This window comes from Tympanuchus pallidicinctus, unplaced genomic scaffold, assembly GCF_026119805.1.
Source record: "Tympanuchus pallidicinctus isolate F22 unplaced genomic scaffold, pur_lepc_1.0 scaffold7, whole genome shotgun sequence".
In the NCBI taxonomy this organism is placed as follows: domain Eukaryota; kingdom Metazoa; phylum Chordata; class Aves; order Galliformes; family Phasianidae; genus Tympanuchus; species Tympanuchus pallidicinctus.
Window position 1 is genome coordinate 7,082,799 of NW_026294791.1, and position 13,959 is coordinate 7,096,757.

The 13,959-nt window shown below is 38.8% G+C and overlaps 1 protein-coding gene across 2 annotated transcripts in view; it reads left to right on the plus strand.

The window, feature by feature from the left end:
- The window catches only part of BEND5 (BEN domain containing 5), an 851,004-nt gene that overhangs the window by 703,300 nt on the left and 133,745 nt on the right, over positions 1 to 13,959 (plus strand). The gene's annotated exons all lie outside the window — the stretch shown is intronic.

Consider the following 13,959-nt stretch of genomic DNA (forward strand, 5'->3'; position numbering starts at 1 on the left):
TGTCTCCTCCTGTGGGTGTTCTGCAAGCTGCCAGCAGCCCTGACATGGCTTAATCCAGTGGCAAACCAATATAAGAGAGAAGTAAGCACAAACACCCCCACTGCATGAGATCACGGAACATCTGAAGTATCTTTTGGTTGCAGAAAGCATCTTTAGTGGAGAGAGCAAGTGAAATGAAGTTCAGCTCGGATTAAATATGAAGTAATGCTGAAAGCAGACCCTAAATTCAATTGAGCTGTTCTCGTGATGTCCTGAGCTGGATTTGAAACAGCAGGCCCCCCAAATTGAATTACTGAATGGCATTGATGCTTAATCCATAGCTCTGGCAGAGGTTGCTATGTAGCATGCAGAGCAGGAGGGAGATAATATTTGCAAATATTATATAAATACACACGCACACACTCATGCTCACTCAGAGAAGCAGAGGTGTTCTCGAAGGTGAAATCTTAGCTAATCAGAGGAGATGGATTGCAGGGAATATGGAGAAGCGGGAGGCAGGCAGATAGCTATTGAATGTTTGACATCAAAGTGCAGAAGGATTATTGAATGTGGCACCTAAGAAAAACGGCTGAACAACGATGGAGATGGGTAGGAAAAAATCACTACCGAAAAATAAGAGCAGATCTTACAGCTTGTTATTTTATTCTGTATGGAATTTCTGATATTTGTCCTTTCTTTTTGCTTTGAATCTTTATTTTCACAGAGGCTTTTTTTTTTTTTTTTTTTCTTTTTCTTTTTCTTTTTTCTTTCTGATAGTGTTTTGTTTAAAAAAAAAAAAAAGAAGGGACCTGGTTTGCCCAGGGTTAATAAAGAAAGGGTATTCCTACCCTTGGCTTCGTCTAGTGTAGAACAATATCTAAAGAGCTACTTCACTTTAACTCCTGCTTCTGCCAATATATCTTCACGGACTTTTTCAGATAGATAGCAGTAACACCTGTACAGAAGGTGCTTTAGGCACAAAAACGACAAATTAATAGTGAGTGTCCTAAATAAGGGGAGGAATCCTATTGTATGTAAAATATTTTCTTGTTTGGCTTGCATTTTTTTCTGTTCTGCTCTTCATCCATCCTATGTGTTAGAGTGATGATGATGGAATGAAAAGGAAGGAGTATTCCAGATAGTTTGATCTTTGCTACTCCAAAGAACAATTTCCTTCTAGAAGACAGAGTGTGCAAGCCACTTCAGATGAAAAGAAAGTTCTTTTTTTTTTCCAGGGACAAAGAGGTCCTTAAAAATTATGAGAGGGTTGGGTGTAGGGAAAGCACATTAAATAGTAAAGCAACACCTCTTGTCAAAGTTAAAAGTCACTATCAATAAACTAAAGCTATTGGGAGAAAAAAAAAGTATTTTCAACTTTGTCCCATTCCTGGCAAGCTTTAAAGACTCTGGTAGTTTTCCTGTTGCCCTGTGTGCAAAGAATCAATTTATTTGCTCTGGTAGCTGAAATGAAAAATCAGAAGAAATGTTTGGTTGGAGTTGTTATGAAATGGAAATGTTTTCCTCCTCTATCTCTCTGTCTCCCACCCCTCCCCAATGATCAACCTGAGATGAACCAGTTCCAGTTCATTTCCTTCTGAGAAAGAATGGGAGCCTTTCAGACACAAATGTAACATTTCATTTTCAGGGTTATTTAATTTTTTTAAAAAATGCAATTTAGGATTCTTTTTTTTTTTTTTTTAATTAGACTTTAGCAACATCCAGATGTCTCTTCAGTTTCATTTCTCAGTGAATTAGCTATTCACCAAAAATTTCTTGCCTGCTTTTATGATCCGAAAGTCAGTACCATTGTTGAGGACAGTTTTAGAGACCCCTAGAAATACAGGGCTGTATAAGGGATTATTGCTTGGTTGCATTTTTTTCAGGCAGTAGCAGATTCTTAGTCTCCCTGATCCAGTGATGTTTGTATTTCAGTATATGTGTGTGTATATATGTATATATATAAGGCGCTGTGACAGAAAGAGAAGACATGTCAGCTACCTCAGACCCTACTAACAGAGTGCCAGAATAAAAACTTGCTTTGAACCAATTGAAGCTGCTGAAAATTGTAAGTACAGTCCAGGTGTACAGTGTAACTTTCAGATGGGCAGCACATGATGGCTGGTTGCGTGTGGGTGAGCCAGTGGTAAGGAGCTGTTGTCAAACCATGATGGATCAGAGAATCTGCATCCACATTGGTCTGTCCTGTCACCTTTCCCCCCACTGGGGAACATGAAATGAAATAAAATGCAAAGTAATGATCCCTGCAAAGTACTGTAATAAAAAATAACCTCCATCCCTTCCCCTCTAGACAAGATCTGTCACGAGGAGCTGCCCGCAGGAGATTATGTTCTTTAAAGCAGAGGAAGTTCAGCTGCATGTTGCTATTCCAGAATGGCTTGGTGCAGGCCCCTCAGATATATTCATTCCCTTAAGTCATTTAAGGAAAATTAGCTGCCATAAGAGCATAAAACCACATTTTAAGTATTGCTGCATAGGAGGATTTTTCTTCTGCTGCTGCAGTATGAAAGATAAGCTGTTTCCTTTGAAAAAAGTTCATTCTGGAGTGAGGAGGATGACTAAATAAGTCAAGTGGGTATGAGGCACATACACAATGCCACATGATTCCAGCATTACATGGTCCAGGGCTGAGTGTTTACTATAGTTACTGTATAAAAATAAACGAAAGCATCTCTAGTTCTCTTTTTCTCTAGTTTGCTCTTTTGCTCACACATTTTACAATGTGCGCTTATTTTATTTTTAAAGAGTTTCAAATTTCATAGTGACCACATATTAGGAGGAAGAGGATGGGTCAGTGTTTAAGACACCAAAAGCTTCCAGTCGTTCTCTGTCATTGATTTGGAAACAATCACTCCTGATAGTAAGTCACTGTCATTTTGTTGGCCTATTTGAATTGGGGGCTTGCTCTCAGCTCCAGGTTTAGTTTTGTCAGTGCTGCAGACGAGACTGAAGTGGCAAACTTGTTCTTCATCTTTTACTGCTGGCTGAAGATATTTCTGTTTGCAAGTACCATTCCCTTCCCATACTCCAGACATCACTGCCTTCCCACCTCTGCAGCTGTGATACATGTAGATGTTTCCCCTCTTCCTATTGGGCCAAGGTAGATGAATTTGTTCGGAACATGAATGGAGCATTTAAACCAATTCAGCTGACTTTTGCCTGAAGTACCTCAGTGTTCTTATGAACCATTACAGCAACTATAAACAGTGGAACCAGAAAGTTCCTGTGGGGTGTAGAGAGCTGTTGGGAAAATGGACGTCTGTAGTCCAGGCAAAGAATCTGATAAATCATATAAGCACAGCTGGGTTTAAACACATAAACAGTCTGGTTGACTTCAACAGGTTTCCTTGTGTGCTTATTTAAGCAGGTCTTTAAATGTTTTGGATAGGGGATCAAAAACTCAGCAATGGCAAGCTCAGACTATAGATGGTCTGTGGAGATCAAACAGTGCTTATCTCTGGGATAACATGAAGCCTCAGAAACAGAGAGCAGTACTGCTCTCTGCTTGATTGACTGGGCTGGTTTTGCATAGCCATAGAGCAATTTTCCTGAGGAGCAAATAACTTTAGAACAAGTTCACTGAGTGAACTTAGGTAGCATACTCAATGCTAACTCAGTCCCCTTGAGCATGTACATTATCATATGATCTTTGTGTTTGTGTTATTCACTTGGTCAGACCCTTGCCTCACTGAGTTCTCCAAATGGGAAACTTTTCCATAATAAATAGCCATTTGGAATCTTGTTTCAGGAGCTTTAGTGTTGGTTGTACAGCCTCATCCTGTACTTACTGTGCATTATTCTGATCCTACAATGACGATAGGATTGTTAACCCCCTTGTGGGCTTTTTATTTTTATTTCTATGCCATGAGAGCATTTCAGAAAATTTAATTATTTTTTCTGGGCACCTTCATGAGAGACAATTACATTGTACTTGTATGATTCAAGAACAGAGGCTGAGACAGGTACAGCAGAAGTACCTACTCATTTGACATAGATAATTTAAGATGACTGGAACCAGATTGGTTTCATGTCATTCACCTCTTTTTCTTTGCTTATTTTCATTGAAGCTGGAGACTTAAATGCAAATGTTTCCAGTATTGGACACTATTAATCTTGTGCCCTGACTGAGCTGGAAACTTGACAAACAACAAAAAATAAAACCAACACAAAATCCCCACCTACCTGATGTGTGCTCACTAATTATCACCTCCTTTGCCATGCACACATATGCCAAAGTCTTAAATTATTTTTATGCAGGAAACATTTCCCTTTCAATTCCTCGCTTTGAAGCATTGCTGCCTTTGCATACTTTCAATACCATTCTGAGTGAAAGCTTTCTTTGATTCAAAACCAAACATACAGCCAAAATGTAACGCCAGTGTGCTCAAGTCTGAGTCATCTGCTGGGCTGGAACCTTTGGATGCACCACACAGATACTTGCTACATGAGCTGATGAATTTGCTGATGGCAATGTGCTGCTGCTATGGACTAGTGTGAGGGAGGAAAAGGGATGCTTTGCCTATGGGCTTTATGGGCATCTGCTGACAAGGGAATTAATAAAAAGAAAGGATGAGTAAGCATAATACTGCAGACATGGGGGGTGGCAGTTAAGGATGAATAACCACTTCTTTGGTTTTGAGAGATTTTTTAAGATTCCGTGTGCTGGCTTAGACTTAGACAAAAGCATCATAATTTTCAGTCTTGCTGCATCTGTGGAGGTCTTATTTTTGATCCACATAGATTTGGGTGTGCATGTGCTAAGACTACAGAAGACCTGACTTTTGTCTGATAAGTCAATGTAGGTCTAGATTGTTTGGCAGATAGCTGCATTTCTCTTCACAAGAATATATCTGCCTTCTTCCAAACATAATGGCTGTACTCTTTGTTGGTTCTATATTACAATCCACCTATAAACTCTTGTTTAGAAACAAGTGGACATCCCTCTCTGCTCAGTGCAACATCTGATGTATTTACTGCTGGAAGACAGGAGAGACACCTTGGCCTGTGGAAAAGACCAGTGTGGCAAAGCTAGGGGAGTGCTATGTATGCCACAGATCCAGTCCTGCGTTGTTGTACCTGATGGATTTCACTCTGGGCATCAAAATCTGCTATCATCAGGCACCAATTTTCATCAATAATTCTCAGCCTTAGTGCATGCTATTCTGAGTTGTTCTGAAGCAAAATGGCTGATATGCTGCTTTTTAGATCTCTCCTTATGAAATTAGAGGAGATTTTATCTCTTATACAGCAAGTGTTCAACTAAGGAAACCCTGTGGCTGCTTTCCGTGGTGTTTGTGTTTGTGCCAGTTTGTTACAGTTGTGGAAATGCGCTGCCATCTTGTCAGTCCCTGCTGAACTGAAAGGTAACTTTTTAGAACTGTAAGTGCATTTCTTATTTCAGTCCTTTGTTGAACAAAATGCCAGTGAGGGCAACCTTCTTTCACTGCTGCTAGGTCATAATTTAACAATGAAATAGATAGATCATTGTCTGATTCTGTAGATTTTTCTACCAAGTGCTTTGTGTTTTGACTTTACTTTGTGCCATCCTGTTAAACAAGCACAATAGGAGTTAGTAATGCTCTGGCTAACATTATACTTCAGACAAAGTAAAAAATATTCCTGTTAAGCTCTTCCCGTTGTTAAATATGAAGTCCCACTTGGAACTGTGAACTCCTTCTCAGAGTAATGGTTGTGGAAGGAATGTGCTGTTTAGGCCACCCTTTGCAAACAACCTGACTTTTGTAAAAGCTCTGGAAGTTACAACCTGCATTCCATCTAAACTGAGCAGGTTTTTTGTTTCTGTTTTGTTTTAGTGCTACTCAGTGACATATTTGGACATTGCTTCACTGTGCTTTTGTCAAGTACTCTAGATTCCTAGGGGATGTGCCTACAACTACCAAGCTTCTTTCTGCACTCGTGCTGTCGTATCATATCACTGTGGGGGTAATCTCTGACACAGACATAGTTCTTAATTTTTTTTCCGTCCTCTTTTGGCAGTGTTTGTATCTAGAGTAAGAAGTGTTTCAGCTAACCTACCTCTCTCACAAAAGAATGAAACTTTGTTCTGTAGGATTTAAAACAAAACCCCAAATCTTCTCAGTTCCAATGCAATGACATTGCATTGATGTGGTCTTTGTACCTGATGCTTCAAAGCTTTTCTCCATTATCATATTCCTAAATTGGTACCCTTCTGGTTAACTCTTTTAGTTTCTGAAGTGTGGTACTAATATTTGCAACCTGTGACTTGGGGCACAAGCATGCGGCAGCACTTGCAGGTGGCTGCTCCATACATCCAAATCAGGCACATTTTTCTTTCCTGTAGTTCACCATTCTGAGAAATCTTTGTACTGATGTTTTTCTGTTTGGGGCAGACATGTTAGTTATGACCTCCACTTTGCAGTGATCTACTGTACACCTTATTATCTTTTCTTCTGGGTGTTTTATTGCTATTACATGAAACTCGCATTGTTACTTTCTTAGTTTCAGCTCGGCAGATCTGTCTCTTTCCACAGCTCTTAAGAGCCTTTAGTCAAACCCTTCTTCTCTTTTACCTTGGATCAAAATATTATCCATCAAAGCTTTAGTACCCTCTCTACCATCAAAACATGGTTGTATTTTCCTGGGACATGCCTAGGGGGCTGAACACAACTCGAATATCCCTCTGAGGAAATAATGTCTCCTAAAATAGTTTTTGAAGATGTACAGCCATGTTCTCTGTTTTTCTAGGGGCATCTGCCAGCACCCTGCTGATGAATCAGACCCATCTCTTCAAAGAGATTTCCCCCTTGTCAATGGAGGAAAATATTCCCTTTATATAATATACACTTTTTTTTTTTTTTTGGTATGCATGTACAGATTCTGTACAGATTATTTTTCTCCTTCTCTCACATCTTTCTGCTTCTACCTTCTTTAATTCCAACAGCTGTAATGTTATTAGATTCTTCTTTTATTGTCTGTACTGGGAAGAGCAGCATTTATCAGGGAGTGGCTGACACATTCAGTGCTGTGTTGAGAGTTTCCCTGAGCCTGGGAGACATCTTTAAGCTCCTCCTCAGCAATTCCAGCTTCATGTTTCTCCTCCCCTTCTCTGTTTTCAAGGAAGATATGGGGTTTGAGATTTTTTTTTTTACTCCTGTAAAATTCCGCCTGCTCCCCAGCAAGTGCTTCTATAAAATAGATCAGAGACAAGAGCACTGGTAATTCTGCTTCGGTCAGTGGCTGCATTTCAGCTGATGAGATCAGAAGAGAATGAGCTCTTGCAAGATGCTATGGTCAATTCCAGTTGGCTCTTGCCAGAGATTCTTAGAGATGGGGCTTCTCACAGGACACAAGTGGAAATGCCTGGAACAAGCTGATCCATTTTATTTTTTGTACTTCAGACAGCATTGGGAACACGCTCTTTGTTCATGCAGCTCAATTTTGTGCCTGGGATTGCATTTGCCTTTTAAGATGCAGGGGCAAAGTCACTGCCAGGGCTTTTTTATTTAATACAAAAGAGCTCTTAGTATTCAAAAACGATTTACAGACAGCTGGCCAAGTGTTTGACCTAACTATGTCTGTTCATGCTATTCTACTGGTGCAAGATAGCTGTAATAGAGGCTTACCCAGGCAGTGGACAATTAGCCCAATGTATGCAATGAAGATGGGAAAAGTGAAATGCTGATTTTAAATGAGGATATTGACATAATAGCATCTCAATCAGTGTGCACTGGAATAGCAGTGTAAAATTACTCACGAATAGCAGAGGAAAGCAAGCCAGTAGAGGAGTGACACTGCAGATAAAAGAAAGCTCAGAAGCAAAAAAGAAAGGGGCTGAAATTGTATCAACAAGTACAAATCTCACAATCTCGTGCATTAAAATATCATGCCCAAATAAGCTAGTAACAGTAAGCATCCTTTCAATGGCATGCTGAGAGCAACTGAAGAAGCTTTGAGGACTCAGAGTATATTGCTGGTGACTGGGTAAATGTCATGACCAAATTTGATACAGAAACTGTACTTATGCAGTTTTAAAATGATGTCATCTTCCAGAAAGAAATCAGAGAACCCCGAAGGGAAAATTAGATTTCTTTTTTTATTATTCTTCCTGAGCAAGGATTAAGACTTGATTGAAGATGTAACTGTCAGAGAATCATCCTGTAGTAATAAACATACTCAAATCCATCATTCCTGGTGGAGTATAAAGGCTAAAAAACCTTTAGATTTTCACTCACTGTTGAAAAGGGAGCAACATAAAGTGGAGAAGAGAACTGAAAGGAGTAGCTAAGAGGACAGAATAGGATAAAATGGCACTTTCTGGTCACATGGCAACTATGTAAAAACACCATTTTAGGAATCCATTTTTCTGACTTTACCATTAGGGAGTACACACATACTGCCCCTGTTTAGGAAGTTCCACAACCTTAAAAAAAAAAAAAAAAAAAGAAAAAAAGAAAAAAAGAAAAAATTCAAAAAAATTAGGCCACAGGAGAAGTTACCAAAGGGGAATACTAGACTGAAGAAGGCCATTAGCAGTAGAAGGACACTCTTTGAAGCCTTGCTCAAATGAACTAAGGAATAAACCCCAGTACACTCTGGCAAGTTACATGCAAAACTATAATAATATAGGACAAAAACAATTTTGAAGAATAACTTGCTAAAGGCGTAAAAACTAATAATAAAAACTTTTTCAAACACATCAGAGGCAAGAAGCCTGCCCGAAGGTCTATAAGGTTGATAGATGATCAAGATGTAAAAGAAGTGCTCAAGGAAAATAAGGTCATTGCAGAAATGCTAAATGAATTATTTGCTTTGGTGTTCACTATGAGTAGCCTAGAGGGAATTCCCAAATTAGAGCTGCTTTTTATAAGGGGCAAGTCAGATTATATGGGGAAGAGTGTTATAATGCTACATGTAATTTTGGAGGAGGAATTCATACTTCACAAGTCCGCTAGCCTCTTTTGGAGGAATTGATAAACATGAAGATAAATGCCACTGCCTGTTGCATATTTTGAATTTTAATAAGCTCTGGGAAAATCGCTACCCACATGATTCTGAAGAAATTATGAATCCACGTTGTTGTTGGATGAGATGAGCAGCTTTCCTTAGGATTAAAGACAGGTTAAGTTACAGGTAAATTGTCACAGCAGATGAAAGTTACATTTGCAGGTCACTTGAGATTATTTAAAATACTCATAATGTTCAGAACAAGAACGAATGAAGTTTTCTGGTGTTACACACAGTTTGATTTAGTCAAAGTTACATAACAGAAAAACCTTGTGATACTGAGTCGTACAACAGCAGGTGAAGTCCAGTGTCAATAAATGCAAAAGCACTTGTGCCTCTAGCCTGTTGACGGCCAGTTATGCTCAAGACAGCAAAGACTCATCGCTGTGGTACTTCATAGTTTTACCTGTGTCTTGGATAAAGTTAGAATTCTGAAAACCTGATCTCAGAAATTACTGAGCAGGGAAATTCCAACGAAGGGTAAAGAAAGTGAAAAATGAGGAATTTGAAATAGTTTGTATATAAAAATCTGTATGGCGTGTGCTCTTATCAAAAATAGAGAAACAAATAATCTAGCAAAGGCTCAGAGATCTATAAAAAAAAAAAAAAAAAAAAAAAAAAAATGATAGTACTTGGTACAGTATTAATCATATTTGTGATTTTGCTTGCACTGTTTTCTTAGATGCACTTTTGCCACCAGCATCTGACGGCCTTTTGTACTATTCCAAGGAAAAGGGAGAATGATGAGAGTGAGTGATGGCTGGGCTGGGACTCTTGCTTTCATAGGTGAATGATAGGACTTCTTTTGCCTAAAAGAAAGCTCTCCTCTTCCTTTCTAATTATCCTGTTTTACCTCTGCAGCCTGTAATTATGGTACCTGGGGCTACATGAGACTTTTTGGAGGTAGCATGCAGAGCTATAGAGTATCACTAAGCTGCCAAAAAAATATGTGAAACTATATTCTGAATGAGAAGAGAAAAACGTAAAAACTATGTGATATTCCTAGGTGAAAAGACAATTATCTTCAGACAGTGGAGGACGTTAATATTTTCTATGCAATCATACCTAAAAATATAGGCTAGGTCCCTTGATATCTTGGCGTATCTAATTCCAAAGTAGAATTGTACAGGTCAGATTCTCTACTGCTCTTTTCCATCTTGCATCTGTTTTGCCCTGCCTTCCAGAGTTTGAGCATGAAAATGGGAATCCTGGGAGAAGAGCACAGCAGCTGTTTAACAGCTTAAAGAGAGATATAGGAACTAATTCATCCAGTGTGGCTATTTCAGGCAGATAGGTTTTAGCTGCAGAGTAGATGACCAGAGAGCTGAATGAGTAATACTATTGCTCTTGTGAAAACTGGAATAGATATTCTTTGTGATTTTAAGTTGCCGATATCTTTGCCTTTGTGAAAATTCATAATTCTTATAAATTATAATGAAGGAGAGATGCGTCCTGAGTTATTATTTTGTCGTCAACCTGAAAAACCTCACTTTTAGACTTGCAGGCATCAAAACATAGCTTAATGCCTATAGCATTATTAGCTGGGTTTTGCAGGCAGAAACTCTGCAGTTTTGCATATGTTTTCTTGATCTAGAGCCCAGTTTAAGCTGTTGAATGGGGACTGTGTCTGTAATGTTCCCTAAGTGCTATTATACAAAGAGATTGCTTATTTGAATCATTAATCAGTCTCTGGATGGCTGTAAGTTCTTGTATTTATGGCTGGTTTTCATGATGTATGTGACCTATTCATAATGCTGCTCAAGCCGCATTGGAACAAGACTTAATTCCTCTTCTTGTTAAAGCTTTTCTGCTGACTACCTTCACTACTAGCATAGTTGTGAAGCATATATACTGTATGCTTAGAAACCATCCCAAACCCAAAGGACCAATATATGCAAATCTCTACCAGCAAAAGTTCTTCAGACAAGAAAACTGTAGCTTAACTCTTTCAAGTTAACCTGATAGGCTGTTGTTTCCTGTATGGATGTGTTCAGTTATCTTTCCAGAATCTGATTACAGTGTGCCTAGTGAAAAAAAAAAAATCCAATTAAAATTATTGCATTCATTAGAAGAGTTTAAATTTTATTCTTTTTGGTAGGTACATCCTATTGTTAGAATTTTACAGCATCAAATTTAGCAGTAGCTTCCATCTTATAAGTATTTTGAAGGCTTCTACTTGTTGTCTTCAGCATTGCTGACACCAGTAGATCAATAGGTTTTTAAAACCAGACAGGAATCACTGTGATAATCTAGTCTGACTTACATAGTACTAAATATCATCCATCATGGTTTTCCTAAATGGGCATCAAAGTCTGAGCTTCCTCAACTTCTGGTGGCTTAGCTGTTAGAGAGAATGACTGATCTAAAAAATCTCAGACATTTTATCTCTCCGGAGCATCTGGCATGTCAAGTCTTTCTCCAGATATCCTCAAAACCCTATTCCTGAGCTGGTCAAGGCTTGTTAAACTCATCTTTTTTTTTTCCTTTTTTGTTTTTTTCTCCTTTTTTAAAATGAATTATTTCCTTTTCTACTCAGCATATCTACCTTCTGCAAACTGACATGTAGGGAACTGCAGTGTAGAGTAGGATTACTGATCTGGGTCACTTTGGTGGCCTGAGCTGCAGAATCTGATAGTGTGATCAATAAGGCCATCTGAGTGTGTAGAAAGCCAGGGGCTCTCCAAGGTGTGAGCTGCTGCCTTCCTTTCTGTTAGGGTTACTTGTGTCAGGGCAACTCTTTTGGAATCAAGGCTGTTCATTACTTCACTATTTCTCAAAATAAGCTGAGAAGAAAAGGAGGGATCACATTTTGGTAAACATAAACGTATGTCTGGGAGAAACAGAGGTTTGCCTGGTGTAAGCAGCAATGCCTAAGTTAAGGTGAACAGATACAGTGGAGTTTTTGCAGTTGAGAAGAGGAGGAGCTATGCACTTAGAGGTGCTAAAAAGAGCTCTGCAAAATGCTGTATGCTGAGTTTGTAACATGAGTACAGCTCTGCTGCCTCCCTCACCGTGGTATTTTGGTCTGTTTTCCCCTTTTCATGTAAAGAATTTGATTTTTTTTGTTGGTGTTCTTTGATGGTTTAGCTCAACAGTATCGCCGCAGAATACCTAATACTGTTGACGTTACCATTTTGTTATGGTAAATAGATTGCTTTGAATGTTTTTATTTATGGACCTTGCATTTCAGTCTGAATTTTCAAAAGTAACATCTGAGATCCTGTCCTCTCTAATTGTATCTTAAATCCAGAGTTCTAAAGCAAGTTACATATTGGCTTATGCCCTCCTGAAATATAGTCATCTCTGCAAAAGACTCCATCAGCACAGCAATATTTGAACGCTGTTTACTTAAGTAGAGAATTTTTTTTCTGTTCTGAGTTCAACTAATCTATTGTTTTGTATTTTTTTGAAAATAAACCACCTCAATCTTAGTATTGGTCTTCTGCTAGGGAATTTATGGTGTTTTATGACTACTCCCAAACAGGGTTCTCACTGTAGAATTAAATCTCAGCAGGAGTAAATTTAATCCTCTCAGATGACTTGTAGTCTATGGAAACATTATTGCCTGTGCTCCTTTTGTGCACCTGCCCTTCAGGACTTGGTTGTTCTCCTCTTGCTGCAGTTAACTCATGCAATAGAGACAGCATTTTATTCTGTTTATGTCCCTTGGTAATGGCTGTATTGATCTGGCCTGATGTAAGCAAAGGTTCACGATTTGCCAAATGTTGCTAAGGGTACCAGGCTATTGCTGTGACCAGCAGACACATTCCATCATCCCTCAGCCGCGGTGTGCGGGAGCAGCAGGATGCCACATGTTGGTGACTCAGGAAAATGGCATGTGTCGGTACCCAGCATGTGGCACACTTGGAAGTTTGTAAAATTAGAAAGCGCATTTTTTTTCTTTTTTTCATGTTTGTTTCATCTGCTGAGCGAAGCGGGAATGCTTAAAGGTTATCCTAATTTTCAGCTGTTGGGAAATGAAAGCCACCTTGGCACTGCTGTGCAAGAACACCTATGCATTTTGTTTTTAAATAAGCCAAGAGTTCCTTTCTTTTGAAAAATGAAAAAAGTTGAGCTGCTGAAACAGACCTGAGCAAGAATAGGAACGGGGAGGAAGCTGGGCTGTTGTCCAGCTTGACAGCTCAAGGCAAATCACTTAATTATCTCCTTGCTTGCTCAGTTCTACAAGAAATTTTCAGTAGAAGGTGGCAGCTAAGGGAAAAGATTTTGAGCCGAAATTCTTAAATGTGGTAACTCAAAGTAGAAAGGTAGAAGTCAGAACCGCTGAATCTGCTGTTCGGGGATTTGGATCTTTGTTTAGAAAACCATTTAAATCTGCTTACCTGGTTTTCCTAGCACAAAATCCCAGCTGTCCTTTGTAATGAGAATTATTCCAGCTCTGCAATGATAAATGTCTCATCATGACAAAAAAAAAAAAAAAAAAAAAAAAAAAGGAAAAAAATGTTTTAGACTATTTTTAAAAGCAAGAGGCCTGAGACTACTGAGTGGCAGTGAGATACAGAACTATTAGCTCATTAGATGTGTTTTCTCAGAAACCAAAGTAGTGGAGAGATTAGCTGATTTAAAGGCAAATTGTTTTCTTTTGTTTTGTTTTTGTTTTGTTTTGTTTTTTTTGAGAGAGAGGCAGAAAATGCTGATTGCTTGATCCCATATCATCCTGGTTTTACTCTGTAAATTGCAAAGATCATTTTCCAAGTGGCATGGTTACTTTCTAACAAGATTACAAGGAGAGAAGGGAGAGAGGCAGCGAGCTACTCAGCTGTACTCTAGAGACCCTTGAAAGTGTGATTTGGAGTGGATTGTCTAGAGAGCAGTGCTAAGAGATGTGTCTGACCCCTGCGTTTTATTGCAGGATTTTACATCTGTCACAGTAGTGGATTGTTGCTTGCAAAAACAAATATTTAGAGATTATTGGCTGTGTTAGTCAAAATGATATATACCGCTGTTGTATAAGAA